This window comes from Haliaeetus albicilla, unplaced genomic scaffold, assembly GCF_947461875.1.
Source record: "Haliaeetus albicilla unplaced genomic scaffold, bHalAlb1.1 scaffold_131, whole genome shotgun sequence".
Classification (NCBI taxonomy): domain Eukaryota; kingdom Metazoa; phylum Chordata; class Aves; order Accipitriformes; family Accipitridae; genus Haliaeetus; species Haliaeetus albicilla.
Genome location: NW_027212452.1, coordinates 12,449 through 31,079, shown reverse-complemented (window position 1 = coordinate 31,079; position 18,631 = coordinate 12,449). Strand labels below are relative to the sequence as shown.

At 52.8% G+C, this 18,631-nt stretch overlaps 1 long non-coding RNA gene across 1 annotated transcript in view; it reads right to left on the bottom strand.

Moving 5' to 3' along the window:
* Nucleotides 1–18,290, bottom strand: part of LOC138684122 (uncharacterized) — a 108,181-nt gene extending 89,891 nt beyond the window's left edge. Inside the window, exon 1 of the long non-coding RNA XR_011323540.1 lies at nt 18,274–18,290. This is a non-coding gene — a long non-coding RNA (uncharacterized lncRNA). The remainder of the gene's footprint in view (nt 1–18,273) is intronic.
* Nucleotides 18,291–18,631: the final 341 nt, after the last annotated feature.

Genomic DNA, 18,631 nt, shown 5'->3' with positions numbered 1-18,631 from the left:
TTTGGTATGACCCCGTGTGGCTATTCCCATGAATTATACAAGACACAGTCCCCTACATGCTATGGATGCAATTCACATTCACGCAGAGCACTGCCTTATGGCCTTGCAAATTCTGCTGAGTATTTACGGTGAGAATTTAAGCAGAACCTATGTGGCTGAGTTCATGCATAGACGTGATCCCATTTCACCCTATCTGAAATTACATACTGCCTCCTCTGCGACGGGTTTTTGGCTTGGGTGCAATTTGATATGCAATTAGTCAAACATCTTCTCCTGCGATATCTGTCCTGTGGTGAACAATTAGCGTTGCATAAGGGAATACATTCTGAGGCTTGAATCCCAGGGACTCCTGTCAATTTGCACTGACAGCATGCTTACAAGGAAGGAGCTGACAGGTCCAGCTGGAATTGAGTGTTAGCAGCCACAGAGGCGGCCACACACCAGCCCACAGATGGTCCACTTCTTGCTCACATTCTTAGCTTTGCCTGCCTTGAGTGTCCTTTTGTTTTGATATAAATGTTACGCAAGCTAAAGAATGTGTTTGAATTTCCAGAAATGAACTTCCTAATGTTTCAGCTATGGGCTAAGACCACCATCAGAGTTCTTTGATATTTTAGTGTGCAACCCATGGGAAGGAAATCGTCGGGTTCTTAGTTATACACAGGATGGCTTCTTCTTGTCAGAGAAGAGGGGACCAGCAGGTAGGAGGCTGACCTGGTGTTGTTCCCAGGATGGCCAGGTTGCCTGAGAGCAAACTCCACCTGAAGAAGGGACAACCTGACTTTGCAAGGAAGATCAGTTTGCTTCTAACAGTGGTTCTTCAAAAAATCCTGCTTCATGGTGATGAGCACAATAAGAGCTTTAATTTAACACGTTCTATGTTGCTATTGAGCAGTATGCTCAGATAGGAACAGGCCATGAGATCTGCTGAGTGAAAACACAGCCTCTCTTTTTGATTATCTGAAAAATTAGACCTGATATTTCACTTAGCGTGGGAAACTGCTTTGACTTTTGACTTCTTTTTTTTTAAATAGAATTGTAATGTACAGAGATATTTTGAAATAAAGATGGAGTCTGTTGCACTCAGAAATGCATCTCTCAGTTCCCATTAGTTACTTCTTTCGTGTTTATTTTTTCCCAGGCTTTCCAAGCATATGTAAAGTAATTCAGCAGTTCGGTTCTGCTCTTTGTTAGGAATCCATCTGGCAAGTAGTCTGGATGCAAGAAGTTAAAGCTAATGCATTTCATCTCATGGGCAAAGAGCGTGCACAGTCTGTTGCTGCAGCTCAGCTGCCACGCACTACCTAGGTAAACCACAATGGCTTGATTGTACAGACACCAGCTTAAACAAGGCTTCAGGCAGCCTCTGCCAGCTTAAGAGCCAGGATCGACGTCTCCCCCAGTTGCCAAAGCAAGGACTGGTTTTAAGTAGTGCCGTTCCATCTGCGCACAGAGAGCTTATGCCGTCCAGCTCATCCATTTTCTGTAGATCATGAACAAATACGTGGAAGGTCTCAGGGTGAAAGCTGCGCTCCCTGCTCTTCACACTCTGCCTCTCCCTTTCCAGTCTCTGGTACTGAAAGCTGCCCACAAATGTAGCAGTCATAATTCACAGCAAAATCCCTTTAAATGGCCCACTGGGTTATATATTTGGCAAATTTCCACTGGTTGGTGGAAGTTTGAAGAAGCCTAGCATCTACAGCATAAATACAACCAAAATGGAGAGATGATTGTGGGTTATTACTGGATTTATATACAGTCCTAATTCTTGTGAGGATTGTGCAGTTTTGCTGAAATCTGTAACGGTAGATGAGGCAGATTAAAATACTTCAGAAGCTTACTCCCCAAACAGAAAATGTGTTGCACAGTGTCATTACCAAAAAGAATATAACTCTTCGTTACTGTTATAAATCACACTAAAACAATTTCCTCCCTCCTTTGGGTATGCTGTATTTCAAAAGTAAGTGTGACAAGATGTGGGTTTTGGTGTCAGATTAAGTTTGCCTGATTACTGATTAAATAAAATTTAAAAAATGCTGAATTCATCCATATTTGGAGTATCTGTTCTTGTACTTCCTCCATACCATGTAGAACACCTGATAAAGTTGAGACAGCATCCCTTGCCACCTAAGAGAAAGCTGAGGTGTTTCAAGCCACAAATGCATACAAAGGCTTTGAGAAGTATCGGTTTCCTCAATTTTTCCATGGGATCCAGTCATTTTACCTCAATCTTCACTCCATTTCCAGTTAGGCTTATGCGGTGTACTGTATGCATAATTGTATCTGTGACATAGGAAACATGCTGAGTTTTAAGATGTACAAGGACATATGCATATATAGTTATTTTCATTAAGGTAGCTGAGTCATAAGGCATTATGTCTAGTAAGGCGTCAATTAAGCTGTAGGGTGGATTGTTTTATGAAGTGCTGGACGTGTGAGAGGAGCTCAGCTTTTCTATTTCCCTTAGAGAATAAGGCACAATTGATAACGTATTGCCTAGTTGGCATTTTTTCTGAGAAAGTCCCTTGTCAACTGAGTTTAGGAAATCAAGCTTAAACTTGCAACAGAAATGAATTAGCTAGGCAGGAAGAAGAGTGAAGTCCCTAGAAGAATCCTTCAACCCTCTGTTTCCATTTAATCTAAAGCCCAGGGTATGTTTATGTATGTGAATGTGTTCGTGTGGTGTGTAGGCTCTGTCCTTCATCACAGCTCCTTTCTGAGTGGCACGTGGAGTACGTGCAGTTGTGCTTACTCGGGCAAGCCTAATCCTAGCAGAGCAAAACATTCAGGTTGCTCCTCCAGGAGACTGCTTCGACAAGGGATAATAAGTGACATTGGTCCTTCTCTTAATGGCGGAGTAATATCTGGGCTAAGGGGGAAGTTGCCTGTCCCTTCTTAAGACAGCTACTAAACATGAGGTTGGCATTTATCCTTTTAAACTGTTGTATCTAAGTCCTTTAGCCCTTTATTTAATCTTAACTTTAACAAAACAGTATAAAGTTATCATTTCTATAACCGTGCCTAGTTTCAACATGATGCTGATAGGGCACAAGATGCTGCATTTTATGAGAGCAGTAGGTCTAAATGCGTGGAGGACCGGCATGCTTTGTGAGTGGGAGAGATCTTCAGGTCAAGCCATACGCCTCACACCACGTAGCGATATCTCAGTGTGGGAATTCGTAACTACCCGCGGAGGTCACTCCTGCCTGATGTGTGATGATTGATGCGTCTTTGGTGAGCAGCATGTGGGCTACGAAATGTCTTGAGTCAGAAATCAGGAGCAGAGATACTTCTTTTCATACTGGGAGCAAGTATTTCTTAACAGTAAGACAGATCAGATCAATGCCAGCCTCTCTGTTTTTAGGTACAGTGACACATCACAGAAAATTAATTGCAGGTGAAGAAATTCCAGAAGGTAGCAGTGGGTTTTTTTCCAGGAACATAAAAAATTAATTAGAAGATGAAAATTTTCAGGCCATGGTTAGGGCGGACTATGTAAGAGATGACCAAGTGTGGCAAGATGCTTTCTTGTCTTTGGATTTTATAGCCTAAACTCAAAAGGCCTCATGGAGAACAACCCTCAGAATGAAAAGCAGCTGGGCCTGGCAAAGGATAAAGTCAATAAGTGGGGCTTTGAGAAGGGGTTTAAAAGACAACTGGACATGAATGGGGAAAAATGGGAGGATAAGGTGTCGTAAAAAGATAATTCAAACCTGAAAAAAACCCCAAAGCAGCTGGAAGAGGGTTGCCCTGGGGAGAATATAGAAGAAAGGTAGGGTGCAGGAAAAACCGAGAATCGGGACGTATGGTGAGGAAAAACAAGACGAGGGGTTTGAACTTCACAAAGAACAGAGAGGAAGCCAGTGAGGGGAACCGGGGCTGTGCCCTCACCCATCAGGGCACAGTCCCACAGGGTCTCAGCAGGGCTGGGTGCTGGTAATGGGGTCCATCGACAGCCCCAGACACAGCCAGGGGATGAACCAGGTCCAGGGCCCACCCAGTCGGAGCAGCAGGAGGTAGGGCTACAACATGGGTCCAAGGTCCACCCAGAAGACGGGGCCAGAGACAGGGCTGGAGACAGGCCCAACTACAGCATAGCCCAGGCGAGGTCTGGGAGCCCAGGGCTGAGCTACCTGAAAACCCGGAGCTACCTAAAAAAGTGCCGAAGCCGAGCGGAGCTTTGCCGAGCCGTACCGAGCCGAAGGCGAGCGGAGCTTTGCCGAGCCGTACCGAGCCGAAGCCGAGCCGAGCTTTGCCGAGCCGTACCGAGCCGAGCCGAGCGGAGGCGGTCGGGCGCAGCGGCATGGGCGGGCAGGGCGGGCAGCGCTGCCTGCGGGCGCGGTGCGGCTCCTCCAGCCGCAGGTGATGGTGGGCAGGAGCCGGCCCCTCGGCACCGCGCACCGGGCGCTGCAGCTCCTCGTCCGGGGGAGCGCGGGCGCGGAGACCTCCTGCCCACGGCAGGGGCGGGCGGGCAGATGGAGAGGGACACTGCCAGGGGCCGGGGAGCGGCCCGGGGGGCCCCGCGTCTCTGGCAGCGATTGCCCCGGTGGCAAGGACACCGACGCGAAGGGACCGAGCCGGTGGCAAGGACACCGACGCGAAGGGACCGAGCCGGTGAAGGGACCGAGCCGGTGGCAAGGACACCGACGTGAAGGGACCGAGCCGGTGGCAAGGACACCGACGCGAAGGGACCGAGCCGGTGAAGGGACCGAGCCGGTGGCAAGGACACCGACGGAAAGGGACCGAGCCGGTGGCAAGGACACCGACGCGAAGGGACCGAGCCGGTTCCAAGGACACCGACGCGAAGGGACCGAGCCGGTGGCAAGGACACCGACGCGAAGGGACTGAGCCGGTTCTCGTGGCTCCGGCGCTCCGCAGCGGCGCCGAGGGCCAGCCAGGACTCAGGCCGCGCCAGCCCTCGGCTGCACCCACGGCAGACTTTGCCTCGGGCTCGGCGCTGCTGGCCAGCCTGTCCCCGCCGCCCCTGGGCTAGCCCCGCTCTCGGGACGGCACGTCCCACGCGTGAAGCGGTGCCTGGGCTTGCCCTGGGAGCGGCACGACTCGGGAGCGTTCTCCGGCTGCTGCGGCTCCCGTCCGTGCGATGGACGGAGGCGGCGGTTTCCCTGGCGGCTCTCCGCTGGTCTCGGCCCGCGGGCCGCGACCCCTCGGGCTCCGTTTGGGCAGCCCTGCCCCGCACGCTGGGGATGGAAAGCGGCGCGATCCTGCTGCAGCTGCCGCGGGGACAAACCCACGGGGGAGAAGGGGTGGGTGCCGCGGAGGGGAGGACGGCGGGGCTGGGTGGGCTCTGGGCAGCACCGCCCGGGGCTGTCCCTGGCGGGGGTCTTCCCGGCCGGGCCCCCGGGATGGCTGAGGAGGCCGGTGCCCGCTTTTCCAGGGAGGAGCTGGCCGGGAGCGTGAGGAAGGGCAGCTGCCCGGCTTTGCGCTCCCCGGGGGCCCTCGGGGCTCCCAAGGGGCCGGGCCGGGCTTTCCCCCCTGCCCCCCCGGTTCTGTCCAGCTTTGCGCTCTGGCTTCACGCGGCGCTCCGGCCTCGATCGGATAAGCCTTGTTTCCCGCCCTGCAAGGGTGACGCTGGCTTCCCTCTTACGGATGAACAGGACTCTTTCCTGGAGCTGAGAGCAGAAACTCCGTGGGCTTTGGCACTCGGATTTTCCTAGCTTGCTGCCGCCAGCGTCCGAGGGGACTCTAGATTTCGCGGAGCACCGTCGGGACGTGACTCTCGGGGAGAGGCTTCGGTCCTGTTTCTGGACAAAGATGGTGGCGGCGGGGGAGTGAGCGAGCAGCCTCGTGGTGCTTGGTCGCCGCCTGGGCTGAAACCACAACAGTCCTTCTTTGCTGACATCATCGCAACTGGGGAGAGAAAGGGCTGAGCTACCAGGGCCACTGCCAGCATACTGTCATTAGGCACCAGAGTCAACGTTGACTCGAGAGGCCTGGGCAGAGCCCAGACCCCCCGAAAGCAGCTGCAAGACCTGCCACGAGGTACAGGCCAACTCCTCTGATGCTTCGGGCTCACGCTGGAACCCAAAGCGCTCCAAGCCCCAAAATGCAGCCGCCTCTGCAGCGCAGCAGCAGCAGCAGCAGCCAGTGCAGAGCAGCGTGGGGAGCTGGAGCAGAGGGAGGGGGCGCCCGGGCCGGGGTCGGCTCCCTTCGGCTGGGCTCGGCTTATTTCGTCTGGGCTCGGCTCCGCTCCTTTCCGTTCGGCTCTTGTCGTTTCGTCTGGGCTCGGCTCCCCTCGGCTCGGTTCGGCTCCTCTCGTTTGGGCTCGGCTCCCTTCGGCTCGGTTCGGCTCATCTCGTTTGGGCTCGGCTCCCCTCGGCTCGGTTCGGCTCCTCTCGTTTGGGCTCGGCTCCCTTCGGCTCGGTTCGGCTCCTCTCGTTTGGGCTCGGCTCCCTTCGGCTCGGTTCGGCTCCTCTCGTTTGGGCTCGGCTCCCTTCGGCTCGGTTCGGCTCCTCTCGTTTGGGCTCGGCTCCCTTCGGCTCCGTTCGGCTCATCTCGTCTGGGCTCGGCTCCGCTCGGCTCGGTTCGGCTCATCTCGTTTGGGCTCGGCTGCCCTCGGCTCCGCTCCGGCCGCAGCCCCGGCCCGGCCCCGCCTGAGGCAAGGGCGGGCGGCGGGCGCGGCGGGGCCGGTGGCCGTGGCGGGGGCTCCTCCCCGTCCGTGGAGCGGTGGGCTGCCCGGCGGGCGCCAGCGCCGGGGCTGCCCGGGGGCCTCGCAGGCCGGCAGCGGGGCTGAGGCGGCGGCGGCGGCGGTGGCGGCATCTCCCCTCGCGGCAGGCCGGGGCGCCGGGTCCCGGCCTTCCCCCCGCAGGCCCGGCCAGCCCCGGCCCCTCCCTGCCGCCCCCGGGGCTGCGGGGGCAGCAGGGGACTGCCTGCCGCTGGTGGCTGTCCGGCGGAGGCCGGCGGGCACCGCGGAGACGTGCGGCTGTGGAGAGAAAGGAGTTTCTGCCGGCTGTCCCCGCAGGGACCCGCAGCCGCCGGGGGTGTCCCTCACAGCCTGGCGTCGGTGGCGGGCTGCGACGCAGTCCTGCCCGGGCGTTCTTGGCAGCCCCCGGGGCAAGAGGCCTGTCAAGCTTCAGGGAGGTCGGCAGCGGCGTTTCCAGAGCAGTCGCGTCCCGTTGGCTCTCCTGCTTCCTTCCCTAGGCTGGGAGAAAGGAGGACGTCCTCGAAAGCAGGTACCTGTCGGTTGCCTGAAGCCAGGTTTCTTCATGCAGGCAGGCGTGTGTACGGACTTAGAATCGGCAGGTGAGCGTGTTGAAGCTACAGCCTGCAGTGTGGTGCCTGCCGGTAGCCGTGAGTTCCTAGGAGACCCTAAATTCCGAGGGCGGGGGCTGCTCTTTTCCTGCTTTCTTTCACTGACCGTGAAAGCGGTCGCTTCCGAGTGGCTACTGCGCTTGCACGGGCTGAGCATCGAGTAATGGGAGCTGTAAAAAGCGCTCCTGTTTCACTGCCGTGCGTGGATTTCGTGCTTCAGTGGGAAAAGAGGCTGGTTTTGCTGACGGTGTTTTGCAGTTTTGTTTAAAGCGTTCAGCTGAGAAGCTCTAGAGCCTTTGTGTGTGAAGCCAGGACTGTTTTTCCCCACGTGCACCACTTTGTACCTCTCTGCCATTTTATTGCTCCGCGGCCGAGTCTCGTAAGATCTTTCTATGGTTCTTTGCTACCTGCCCTTCTCCTTGTGTCAGTAATCTTGTAGGCTTTGCAAGCTTTCTCACCTTGCTGCTCATGCCCCTTTCCCTGTCACGTCACGCTGTTTTTCTCTTCAACTGCTTGTTGGGCTTACTAGAAAAGCAGAAAGCCTAATACTGGAGTGAGTGCCTATTGTCATTTTTTTAAATGAGGCTTTGAAACATGAGTACAAATACAGATGAAGGGTATCTATCTTGTTGGCTTAGAGGGAGGTACTAAAACCCTGCTTTCTAATGAAATACTTGAGCAGCCATTTACAAGCTTGCTTCCTTTTTGTGACTTTTGGTAAACTCAGTTCTTACCCGTTTGACTTATTTTTAGAACTGGAGCCGAGCGTGTTTGCCATACGAGTAAAGCAAAGCATGGATTTGAAACGGTAAGCTACAGAATATTCAGAAAGAGACAATAGCATCTGTTTAGTCCTAGGTTCTTCAAGTGGCAAGCATAAAAATGCCTTCAGGTAACTTTTTTTCCCTTTTCACCTGCATCACCTGCATGGAGACCTTTGTGATTCCTGCTCATCAAACTTAGCCACGGGATGAGTTTTACCGGGACCCAACAGAGGCTTTTCTGACTGTGAAGCTACAAGCTCTAGGGGTGAACTCAGCCTCTCGGAGCTGAACCTGAAGGTTGCCCTGCCTTGTCCTCAAGAGACTCCAGTCCTCTTTTACCTCACATGCTCCTTTGTGCAGAACTCCGTGAAGGGCCAACAGTGGGTGCTGACACCTTGACACTGGCTTCGGTGCGAGTACTTGCCACTCCTCAGCAGTGTCCTTTCTCTGTGCAGATGGCCTTGCAGGCATCTCCCTCTTCTTGACACAGTGTCATGTTTTTTTCTCGCTATGTCATCAGAAGGCAGATTTACGACAGGATTGTTCCAGAGGGATTGGCAGTTGCTTTCTAAACCTACTGTTCTCCAGAGACTTTGTCAGGAGGGCAAGATGCTTTCTCTTGTAGCCCACAAGCTAAAAGGCTGCTCTGACAGAGCTGCTGTTAGGCACACCCTTTAGGTAAGAGGGTCTTCCCTCACCCCCCTGTTCTCCTCGTCCTGGCTGTTGCCCATCCTCCCAGTGCATTTCATCCATTTTCTGGATCCTGATAGCCATTCTGCATGTAGTTCAAACCCCTGCCGTGCTATTGCCTTCCTGGCCGCCTTCCCTCTCCAGCTCTTTGGAGAGAGTCTTTTCTGAGGAGGCAAACTTATTCCTCTTGGGGTTGTCCACAAAGGAAGTTGCCTGGTAGTATAAAAGGAACAGCTTCTTCTCCCAGTGTTCCTTGGGAGGTGAACAGTTGCATCAGATGCCCAGGTTTCTGCGTGCTTCTGCATGATGACGTGCTGCCCTCATTTCAGAAACCTTTTGGACCTCTCCACAACTGGCTGAGCCTTTACGCAAATATCGTCAGTGGGCTTGCTGCCTGCTGGCCAGGGCATGCTGCCTGCTTGCTGCTGTAGGCCTGGTTTCAAAGGGCCAGTCTCAGCATAATTGCTCTGCAGGGATTCCCTGCATGTACAGTGGCCTGCAATTTCAGGTGCTGCTAGTTGCATGGTTACCTTCAGCCTGCACAGGTAAACTCCTGTATTGAAACAGCCCTCACCTTGTTGTAAGCCCAAAACTTTCTTTCAGAAGAGCGGTTTTTGGCAGGTTTGTTGGATTTCCAAGATAGGAAGGACACTGCCTGGTAACTCCTCGGGAGCCTTCAGTACAGAAGAACTTCTCTAAAACAAGTAGGCTGATTTGTGTCTAAAACCTGTATCCCTTTTTTTCCCCTCAGCTCACCTTTGCAGGATTAATGACAGGTCTCTCTACACATGCCCTTTCTGGCTTCTTTCCTCAGGTGCTCCAAACACTCTCTTGGTGGGATAAGGTCATCCTCTGAAAGATGCTTTTTTAAATTCCCCTCTTTGCTATAATCGCTGTCCCCAGAATGCCTCCGCTCCTTGTACAGTGGCTGAATTTCCCAAACATGAGGGTCCTTGGAAGCTGGAGCTCCGGGTTAGCATGTTGGACCCTGAGAAATGATGCGGTAGGTTGTAGCCATCACCGTAACCTCCTAGTGTGTTAACTGATGTGGGAGGACATGTCCTGAGCTCTTTCCAGGTAGTCTGGAACTATGATGAGTGAATCATCAAGTCGGCAAATACCAGTTCAGGTGAGAAGAACCTTCTCCAGAAGAGATGCCTGTGCCACCATGACTCGTACCTGCAATTTGCACTAGTCAGGGCACTGTTACACTGAGAGGGAGCTCCAGACACAAACTGGTGTCTTCATGAATACCAGACCAGATGTCAGGAGCACCGCATGGAATCCTGAGCAGATGACCTCTCCCTCGTGTGCTTTTTTAGGAGATCAGAGCCAGGTGCTTCTCTGACATGCCTTCCATTTGGTTTGCTTTCCATTTGTTTTCTTTTGGTATTCAGGATGAGAAGAAAGATCAGGTTTAGGAAAAAACCATCTCAGTAGCGCCTGTGCTTTCTCAGGATTCTTCTGGTCATTCCTCCAGGGCTCTTGTTCAGTTTATGAGCAGTGTATGACTTTGGATCCAAATCCAGCTGGTGTTTTAGAGTGCATCTCGAAAGGGAAGGCTCTTGTTAAAACATGAAGGAAATCTGTCTGCTTAGTATACACGTAGGACTGACTTTACAGCATCGGCACTCAATTCAGAAGGAGGAGCATGGAAGTGCCACAGTCGCATGGCTGTTGAATAGATTGCCTTTTCAGCTCTCATCCAAATGCCTTCCAGGCCTGCGATTTTGACAGGAGGCTGTCTGGTCAGGATGACTGGAGTTGAGCCTGTGCATCTTTCTGCTTACCAAGAGCACCAGTAGAAGTCCAAGGAAGAAGGAACTGGGAGACGCTCAGCCTGTCACTGCAGATAATTTTCCTACCTTAGTTAATGCTCTGAGACTAAACTGCCAAGATCTCTGGCCATCTAAAGTTTGGAATTTCACGTGAACCTGAGCTTAGTGCAAGAGAAGCACCATCAGGGAGGGATCTATTCTTCTCTTCTCTTATCTCTGTGACAAAGTTGTTTCACTTTCTCCTAAAGAAGCTTCCAGGGTGGTTTTGTTGTTTGTGGTCCTTTGTATTGCTGATAGCCTTGCGAATGGGTATTCCTGGCTCACCTCTTGCTTCTGGCACTTTTCACTTTTGTCCCTGCCCTGTTACTCTGCTTCCTATGAGTGTGTCTTAGCAGGGCTGATGCCTAGGGGCCTGTATTGTCCAGCGGCTGTTATTTCCCACAGCACCTCTGTCGATGTTTTTTAAAATCTCTGTCGGTGCCATAGCTGGTGTTCCTCTTTCACTATCTGCTATATTAAAGCCTAGTCAATGAATTCCAGCTTTATGTTAGGCCTGGGAATGTCCTGAGGAGGGAGGGGCAGAAAGCTATTGGTGAAGAAAGTCCTCGTAGTAGCAGGCAAGAAAATAAAGTCACAGAACAAGAGAGCAGACCTTGCCTTTTAGTTCTTCAAGCAAGCAAGCAAAGAAACAAAGATCTCCTGTAGAATAGAATTTTACATGGTGTGAAAGTTCTTGGGTTCCTTTTCCTTTCAGAATTCCTGCAAAGAAGATGAGCGTGAGTTTAGTCCAGCGTCCCTTACTGTGGGCTGTAACCGGGTGAGTTTGTGTAAGTAAGGAATTCCTGGCTTGTTTCATTCGAATTGGTCATATGAAGTCAAAAGCTGCAAGGATGACATCGGTAATAGTTTTCCTTTAAAAGTGGTGTTTGGTATTTTCCAGCACGTGAGACTAGGAATTAGAAGCACCATAGAGCGGCAGGTCAGCAATGATTTTGGCTGTAAGCAATTCCCACCCACAGAGCCGGGCTACATAGCTCTTTCAGAGCTGGGCTGTGAGATGGGAGCCTACCTCCAAACCAGTCTGCACTGTGATTGCTTTGAAAGCTCCCAGGCGTGATGTCAGTCAGAGTCTGGACCGACCTCTGGGTTTCAGGGTCTGCCGTTGGGTGTGCAGGGAGTGTGGAGAGAGCGAGCTTGTGTTTTTGTTCTTGCTGCTGTTTCTGACAGGGGCGCCTGTGGGATCTAACCTTGAACAAAGAACAGGAACCGGTCAGGCTGAGGGTGCGGTGCAGCTCCTGCAGCAACTGGACCAAATGGTAAACAAAGGAAACGTGGAGTCAGAAGGAAGAGGCCTGTCCAGGTTCTGGAGAAGGTACGACTACTGCAGCTACGAGCAGATGCAGTCCTGGCTCTGTCCGAGCCTGTGCCTGATTCTGGCAGTTCAGGCGATTCTACGTTCTCTTGAAGAATGGGTCCCTCTTTTCTGTGTTTAAACAAAAAAGTGTGCCAAGGCAAAGGAGCATTCAGGGGTGTCCTTTTGTCTTGTGGTAAGGTGCAGCATTCCCAGGAAATGTTCCTCTTCTGGGCTGTCTTTGGGGAAAAAACTCCTCACGGGGGGGGGGGGAATGGAAGGGGGGGGGGGTTGGGGGGGTGTTACTGACCTCAGTCACAGCCCTCATAGGATGTGGCTTTTATCAGCTGTGGAGTGCCGCCTCCAGCCCAGTTTCTAAAGGACTTTTACACACTCCCCCTTCTCGAGGGGCCTTCCTGGGAGGGACCTGCAGTCCCCTTAAGGCAAGTATGGCCTTTATTTGCCCGCTTAGCAACTGTGGCCTTTGTAACTTTGACTCCCAAAGACACCATTTTAAACCAAAATGAAAGTAGCCCCGCCAACAGTTGCTGGGCATTGCTGACTAAAGGAGTGCTCTAAAGCTGTCAAAGCTGTGTGCCGCAAGAGTGGTCTGTTCACTGCACAGCACGTGTTGAACCTCGGCAGTAACTGTTTGATAGGTGGATTAGTTTTGGAAGGAATAAAGCTCCTTGTTAATCATAATGTATGCTAGTCCCCTTAAGTATTGAGACTAGACCGTTACGGCACAGGTTGTTCTCTATGTTTCCTCTACTTTTTCGGTCTTCCTCTGTATTATTTTGTGCTGGGGTTGTGTCTTTCTGGTGGACAGAAATTACCTTGTTGTTACAATTCTCAGAGAAGTACTTTAGGTACAACGTGGGGGGGTTGTTGTTGTTGTTTCCCCAGCATAATCTTCTCGCCACTACAGCATCTCTTTGTTGGAAAGAACTGACCTGGAAGTACTAATGGTTGTGGAAAGGTAAACTTGTAGCATGAGTGTCGGGTTGTATTGTTTCTTTTGTAATTCAGCTTTACACATTGCTTGTCTCTGCTATTAAATGCTTTAAAATGAAATTCTACTTTGTTTACGTTTTCAAATTAACATACTGAAGATGTTGGGTTAGAATGTCTTTTTCTTCACAACCTAGAGGTTTTGGAAAAAGAGCAACAAGCTTTACGATGTTGATCCTTGAGTGTCATAAGTCGGGAATTTTACATTTGAAAATCATTGTATGAGACTCTAATAAAGCAAGCATCAGCTTGGCACTGTGTGTTATTTTAATCAGTCTTACCCTGGCAGAAAACACTCCTTTCCTCCAAGAAGAAGAAGTAGAGGTTTCTAGTCTTGGATGGACTGCTGCCCTATGCTTCAGAGCATTAAAAAGGTCAAAATTGGTGAAAATGTTTTGGATTAGATTTTACCACTCTGCTACAAGTTGTGTAATTATTTATGCCTTTGATAGGTAGTGGGATGAGGCTGGGAGTTAAGATTTCAGATGTGCCTAGGGCATGCTCAGGCAGCTTTTTGCCATCACGCTAGCGCATTTGCAATAAACCATCATTCTTCAGCCCTCTCCTGAGCTGAGGCACCGTCAGCACCTACACGCACAATGCTGGTCTAGCACATAACACTGTGTTACTGGTTGTTACTTTAGCAGTAGTGACGTGCGGCCGTCTGACGGGGTAACGTGTCTGGCAGAATGAGGCGATGTTCTAAAAGAGTCAGATGATAATGCAACACGGGATCTGTTTGGCTTGTTCCCACCATGGTGCACGGATTATCCACCCTATCTGCCTCTGTATTCATTCCCGGACTCCCATCAGCAGTGAAAGAATGCTTTCCCTCCAAGAAGAAATGGGGTTGAGAAACTGGTTCCATTTACGGCATTCTCCTCAGTCCTGTCCCACAAACCGTGGTACAGGCTGAGTGCACCAGGGTTCGGTCCCTTCTGCTGGGGGGCTGTACAATGAGATGGGCAGCGGTGAGGACCAGGGAAGGGCTAGAGAGTTGACCAGATGGAGAACAAGCCATAAATCAGGGAAGATATCCATGAGCTGATCTTCTTTAGCACTGGTTCTGTCAGGAGCAGGAGGATGTCCCACTTCCCTGATCTTAGATGCAGCTGCATAAGAAAGGGCCTTTACCCTGCAAGAGCTGGGCTGGCTGAGGCTACAACCTACACACAAAGACATTTTGATGTCTCAGTCCGGAAAATGCCATTACGGAATTACGGGCAAGATGCGCATCCATTTTGGAAAATCATTTTAGAACATGATTTTAGAAAATCATAAAGAACATGGGTTAATGAAATCTAAACAAAAATGGTTTTTATTTTAACTGAGATGATAGGCATTCTTTTAACTTTGAGAAAGCATCTTGTTCTTTAAAGCAGTGCCCGCCTGCTAAAAGGAAAGGGAAAGGTACTTAAAAAAAGAACAAGCAGAAACAAGCAAGCTCTTCCCTCTCTTCCCCTTGGCACCCCATAAACCCTGGAAAAAGCCACACGCTTGCATCTGTTGTCCTAAAAGCGGATTCGGTACACGGTGTGCAAGAGAACAATCTCACACAGGCGGGAGAGATACTGTTTTATTCTGCGCAGCGTGCTCCATGGACTTTGCACAAATCAAGCAGGCCAGATTCATCAGTTGTGTCCCTTTTATACAGTAACAATTGCATCTAATTTATTAAACTACTCCTACCTAATACATATTCAAACTATCTGATGCATGTGCCTAGCATTGCATAACCCTGACGCATCAGATGCCCTCTCTGCACGCGCGGGGGTCTTGGCTGGCCTTTGGTGGTCTTTTGAGGATGTATCCCCTCCTCGCTTTGACCGCTCAGTCGCTCTGTATCGGGTCAGCGGTCCGTTTTCCTGCCAAGAGGGACGCACCATCCATGAGGAAGAGCAGAAGGGATCAGCAGTGGTGCTCCAGGTGAGGCACCGTTAAACAGGAAGACTAGAACAGATCAGACTGATCTTGGCTAAGTGACTAAATTTAAACCAGGACTCTCTAACCTACCACAGGGTTTTCTGTATCTGACATCACTTCCAGCGGCACCGGTGCTCCTAGCTGCTGAAGTCAGCGTGATCAGGCCGGAGAGCTCGTGGGTGAGGGAAGTCGGAACTGGGAAAGGCTTCTCCGTTTTTCCTCCTCCCGCAGGACGTTTTTGTGCTACTTACCCGCTCCCTCCCCAAAAGGGGGGATCTCCTCTGCCCCGGTGCTGCTTGTCCTGCTGCTGGCTTTGCTTTATTAGCGATTGACTTTCTTGGGGAGGATAAGTTTGTATCAAAATACTGTATAGACACCGGGTGCTCCTCCGATCGATGGTTGCTGTTACGGCTTGTTGGCAATTACAGTTGCACTAGAGAGAGAGAGAGCTACAGGGTCCGTGTCGTCCCCGGTCCCCCCCCCCCGCAGACACGCACACGCACCCACCCACACCCACACCCCGAGGCAGTCTGTGGCAGAGCGGAGCGGTTCAGGGGAGGAAGCCCCCATGGCCGTGTGTCGCAGGGGAGGCGAGGGACCCCCTTTTGTCTGCCGCCTCGCCCCCCCCCGCCGGGGCAGCTCCCCAGGGCTTTGTGCGTGACGCCGCTGTCAGTCAGTCCCCCCCCCGCTGTGAGGGCAGCGCTGTCAGTCAGTCCCGGGGCGGACCAAAGGGGGTCCTCCCGTGCCCCCGCCACAGGGGGGTCGCCGCCAGGACAGAGCCGGCCCCGGCCCCGGCCCCGGCCCCGGCCCCGGCCCCGGCCCAGCCCTGGGGCTCTCCCGCTGCCCTTCCCGGGCACCAGCGCAGCCTGCCGGGACAAGGGGGACCCGAGGACGGACGGACGGACGGACGGACGGAGCGGCGGGTGGCTCCCGGCGGAGAGAGCTTCCTCCAGAGGAGAGCCCTCGTCTCCGGGAGCTTCCCTGGAGCAGCCTGGGGCCGCTGCCCGGCTGTCACTGCGACTGGCAGTCGGTCGCCGAGGCGAGCTGCCCGGAGCCGGCCCGGCCCGCAGCGGAGCGGAGCGGAGCGGAGCGGCAGGTCTCGGCCCAGGGGCCGCGCCACCCCCAGCCCTTTCCGAAGCGGCCTGGGGAGCGCCGCGGCCAGAGCGGGCAAAGAGAGCCGGGGGCGGCAGTTGGCGGGGAAGGGCGGCGTGCCCCTGCCCGCTCCAGAGGGGAGTTCGGCCGGGGGAAGGAGCCGGGCGACGGTAGCAGAAAGCCACGTCCTCTGCGCTCGCCAGCAGGGACGTGGCGACCCGGAGAGAGCTCCCACGCAGCCTCAGGGCGTGCGAGAGCCTGGCCCTGGGAAGGGCTGGCAGGAGCGGGACCAGCCCTGTGAGGTGGGACCGAGGGGACGACCTGCTCAGCTCAGCTCAGCTCAGCTCAGCTCAGCCCGCCGGCAGCGCTCCGGGAGGCAGCAGGAAGGGGAAGGCGCACCAGGGACTCTGAGAGCCTCCGGCTGCTGGACCCGTGCTCTGCCCTCCCCGAGGCGGCAACGGGCGCCAGAAAGCACCCGCGAGCCGGGGGGCCCTGGATCCTCCCGCCGCCGGGGGAAAGGAAAAAGGGAAAAAAGGGAAAAGGAAAAAAGGGAAAAGGAAAAGAGGGAAAAGGAAAAAAGGGAAAGGAAAAAAGGGAAAGGGAAAGGGAAAGGAAAAAAGGGAAAAGGAAAAAAGGGAAAGGAAAAGAGGGAAAAGGAAAAAAGGAAAGGAAAAGAGGGAAAAGGAAAAAAGGGAAAGGGAAAGGGAAAAGGGAAAAGGAAAGAAAAAAGGAAAAGGGAAAGGAAAAAGGAAAGGGAAAAGGGAAAAGGAAAGGAAAGGGAAAGGGAAAAGGAAAGGGGAAAAGGAAACGGAAAAAAGGGAAAAGGAAGGGGAAAGGGAAAGGGAAAAGGAAAGGGGAAAAGGAAATGGAAAAAAGGGAAAAGGAAGGGGAAAGGAAAGGGAAAAGGAAAGGGAAAGGCAAAGGAAAGACAAAAGGAAAGGAAAAAGGAAAGGGAAAAGGAAAGGGAAAGGAAAGGGAAAAAAGGGAAAAGGAAAGGGAAAAAAGGGAAAAGGAAAGAAAAAAGGAAAAGGGAAAGGAAAGGAAAGGGAAAAGGAAAAAGGAAAAAAGAAAAAGGAGGCCAGGCTGGGGGCAGCAGGCGAACCCCCTCCTCGCCTTCCCAGGTGCCTCTCAACAAGAGGCGTGAGGCTCCGGAGGCAGAAGGCCAGTCCAGGGAGGATGTGGAGCTCGGGCCAGCTGCGCCAGAGGTGTTGCCACGGTCAGAAAGGCCTACCCCCGTATCACGACCACCTCCCCGAGGAAGCCAAGACGGCTTAGGGGTGTGGGTGACTCCCTTCTGAGGGGAACAGAGGGGCCGAGATGCCGGACAGAGCCTCCTCTTAGGGAAGCCTGCTGCCTCCCTGGGGCCCGGGTTCAGGGCAGCACTGGGAAACTTCCCAGCCTGGGACGGCCCACGGGCTATTGCCCACTACTGCTCTTCCGCCTGGGTGGCGACGAAGCTGCAACGCGTGGTCCAAGGGCGATTGAAAGAGACTTGGGGGCCTTGGGATGGTTGGGAGGGGAATCTGGAACACGGCTTATTTTTCCCTCTCTCCTTCCAGCTGCGGGCAGCGACACTGGAAGAAAGAGACGGACCCGGTCTGTTAATACGTGGGTCGTGGCTGGTGTCCCCACCAGAGTTTTGGGTTTTTCGATAGTGGGGTGGCCGGCACGGCCCCAGGCCTGCTGGTGTCAGATGGGATTCGCCTTTCTCAAAGGGGGAAGGGGGTCTTGGCTCACGAGCTAGCGGGGCTCATTGGCAGAGCTTTAACCTACACTCGAAGGGATGTTATGGAGGCACACACAGTCAAATCCAACAGGAGTTAAAGCTCAGCTTTATTCTTTCGTAAAAAGTTAGTTAGAACTCCAGTAACATTTTGTAAACCACAGGCTCAGTGATGTAAGGGGAATTAATACTACACGGCCGACTTAAGAACTCTTAAGATTTAAAATGATGACTCAAAATGCGCGTATCACTCACCTAAAAGTTGAGGGCTCTCTACCTTGAGGAGTTACCTTGGGTGGCGTCCCAACCCAAGGGGGAGTCCCTGACTGCAGATCCGCTGCTCTTGGGAGGACTGATTCCAAAATGTCCTCCGGCGGGACCCTCTTTACACCCTTGTTGAATCTGATCTGTGATCTTCGATACTGAAAGCAGAGGTCAAAAGACTGGGAGATGCCTGGGAGTCACAGGTGGATCCCGGAGGGGAGAGCTTCCTCCAAAAAAGAAAAAAACCTCAAGGGTAGCTTCCTTGGAGGAGTCTGGGGCTGATACCTGAGATCTTATGTAAGTAAAGCAGAGGACAAAAGCCTCTGGGAGATGACTGGGAGGAGGCTCAGGCAGCTGCCGGAGTTGAGCTGTATCTAAAGGAGAAAAAAAATACCTGGAGTAACTTACTTGGAGGAGTCTGGGGCTGCTACCTGGGATCTCTGGTCCTGAAAGCAGAGGTCAAAAGACTCTGGGAGATGCCTGGGAGGAGTCTCAGGTGGCTGGCAGAGTTGAGAGATTTATCTAAAGGAGAAAAAATATTTCGAGTAACTTACTTGGAGGAGTCTGAGGCAGGTAGCTGCGATCTCCGGTACCGAAAGCAGAGGTCGGAAGACTCTGAGAGATAACTGGGAGGAGTCTTGGGTTGATCCTGGAGGAGACAGTTTCCTGCAAAAGAGAAAAATCATCTTGTGTACCTGCCTTGGAGAATCCAGGGCTGCTACCTGGGATCTGAGGTCCCTATAAGAAAAGGCCAAAAGACTCTGGG